This window comes from Pteropus vampyrus, unplaced genomic scaffold (assembly GCF_000151845.1).
Source record: "Pteropus vampyrus isolate Shadow unplaced genomic scaffold, Pvam_2.0 Scaffold50, whole genome shotgun sequence".
NCBI classification, from domain to species: domain Eukaryota; kingdom Metazoa; phylum Chordata; class Mammalia; order Chiroptera; family Pteropodidae; genus Pteropus; species Pteropus vampyrus.
This window is the reverse complement of record NW_011888831.1, coordinates 4,972,090-4,974,761: the sequence shown is the minus strand read 5'-3', so window position 1 is coordinate 4,974,761 and position 2,672 is coordinate 4,972,090. Positions and strand designations below refer to the sequence as shown.

Genomic DNA, 2,672 nt, shown 5'->3' with positions numbered 1-2,672 from the left:
CTTCCTCTCCCGGTGCCATCATTACTTTACTTTCCAATTAGAATATTATTTCTACAAACGTCGACTGTAGATCCACCAGAAGAAACTGCCTTGATCATCCATAGATAAGCTTGGTCTGCAGTGTGGTTTTTCTTCTCTTTGTGATTTCATCTTTCCCTCTACTGATATTGCTCTGCAGTAGTCTTTTTCCCTAGGTCATTTTATTTGTCAGTGGAAACCCAGCAGTGTTTCGCATGCCCCCCGAGAAATGCTTATACAGTTCTTGGGTAAAAAGCTCAAGCTACAGGGAAGAGGGCAAAAGACACTGTCTGTAGCCATGACATGTTTCATCAAGCTGGAGAGAAAGTGACTAATGCTAATAATCGTAATATCATATATCTGTATAATGCTTTATGGTTTTGAAATTAAAGCATGGTACAGTGAGTGGATAGAGCTTAGCTTTGGAGTCAGACAGACCCAAGTTCGGATTTCAGCTCTGATAATTCTATGACCTTGGGCAAATAATATTACTTTCCTCAGCCTCAGTCTCTTTATTTTTAAAATGGGGATGATACGGCCTTCTTCTCAAGTCTGTTCTGAGGATTAAATGAGATTGTATTTATAATGTACCTAGTGCATGCCTAGTCTGTAAGTTTAGAGCCTAGTGGTGGAGATAGACCAAAGAAAGATTGTGGTACACAGTGTGAAGGGATAAAAATATGAATACTTGGCTGTGGAATACAGAGAAATATATAAATCAAATTGCAAGCAGACTTTTCTCTATTTATGTCCTCTACCTCAGCCAAACTCCTCTCCCCCTTCCCACCCTTTCTTCCTCACACTATATTCTATGCTCACTTCCAACTCTGTGCCTTCATTTTCACCTGAATCTACTGTGAAATGTTCTCTCTAGTGTCCCGTCATTTCCTTTGTCTAAACCAAATTTTTCATTTTGTGTATACTGCAAAATTTTCGTGCTGAGAATCTAAATATCATAAGCATGAGGGTCCTATCTCCCCCAAAAGATCAAAGCTTCTAATGGACACACACTGTCTTAACCCCCATGGCGCCCTTTGTAAACCCTTACTTGGTTGTAATTGCTCTAGGGTGTAAAAGGTGCATCCTTGTGATTCCAGTCAAGAAGTCAGTATGGCACACATCCCTTTCTCTAGTAGTCTTACAAGATGTTGTCAAAACTCAGGGTAGTGTTTTGTGCTTGGAAGAAGTGATAACCTAACCTTTGCTATTTTTTTTTTAGTTGAATTCATTTATATCTTACACTTACAGTCCACAGAACTTTGCATATAACTAAGTGCTCAGTCAGGGTTTGATTGGATTGAATCATTTATTCAAACTAATGAACCATGCCCATTCCCATTGGGGTAACTGTTACTATTCCCATCTGTGAAATGTTGAGTACTTATTTTCTGATGTCTTGTGTGGCATAAAAGTGTACTAATGCAAAGAACGGGAGATGGAAGGGAGGGGCGGATTACGCTGACTGGTTTACTTCTTGCAAGCACCAGAGAACAATGTCAAAAGTAACTTGGTAGACGTTCTGCAAAATATGGAAGGTCTTTAGAGTTTTTTAAAGCGGAAATTTTCTTTACATTCTATGATCATAACTAATTTAAAATCTTACTCATCGAGTTGGCTCTGAAATAGGTTGTTGGTGAGTAAGTAGTATCCTGACTTCAACTTCTAGGGGAATTGGGTAAGTGGTTAAAATAAAAACACTTCAGAGCTCCCGCCCCTGTCTTGGTTGGCACTATAGATTTGGAGATTAGACTCATAAGATTCAAGTGGAAGCTTTTGGCTTGTGTTACATGCTCTCCTCCACTGCACCAGCCCCCACCCTGTCTCCACCTTCCCACCCTTCCATTCCCACCCCTTAGGAACAAAGTGTGGAGGTTGATCAACTGAGTATGTGCTGGGCACCAACATAACTGAGAGATTAGCTTCACACATAAACACGAGGGGTGGATCTGAGGAGAGCTGAAGTAACTTAAACATGATCCCTACTTTCATGGAGCTTATACATGAAACAGAAGATTCTGCTACTGTGTAGCAAGCACACTTCACCTTTTGTACCGATTTTGGCTTATTAGAAGTAGCTGGCTAGAGTGCTGTCTCACAAAGGATTCCGAAATTACACCAAAGATCAGTGAAAAAGATTGCCATTATTGATGAATGTCGCCTCCATGGGCCCAGGATGGGAGACAGTCTACATGGTCCTTGAATAGTTGATATCCTTACTTCTCGTTAGCACCAGAGAACAATATCAAAGTAACTTAGTAGACATTCTGCAAAATATGAAAGGTCTTCAGAAAATAAAATATCTTTAAAAAGTAAAATATCAGTGTGTTACAGATGACCAGTTGAAATGGAGAGAGAGAATTGGTGTGAGTAGGAGTTATCTGGGTACATGAGCTGAGCTTAAAGGATGAGGAGAGAGGTGATGGGAGAACATCTTGGCTGGGGGAGGCATCCAGACAAAGGCCGAGTCAGGGATAGAGATGGAGCAGGCAGCAGCTGAAGTGAGTCTGGCTGGAGCATAGGGTCACTGTGGAGGAGAGGTGGGACATTAACTGGAAAGGTTAAGGCAATAAGAGGTTGTGAGGAATGAGGTGGTGACCCTGGAGTGCCTTCCCTGCTTGCTGATCGTCACCGCAGACAAAGACCTAGCCTAGGCC

The 2,672-nt window shown here is 41.4% G+C and overlaps 1 protein-coding gene across 4 annotated transcripts in view; it reads left to right on the top strand.

Annotated features, from left to right (window-relative positions):
- VPS53 (VPS53, GARP complex subunit) overlaps positions 1 to 2,672 on the top strand; it is an 89,100-nt gene that overhangs the window by 42,277 nt on the left and 44,151 nt on the right. The gene's annotated exons all lie outside the window — the stretch shown is intronic.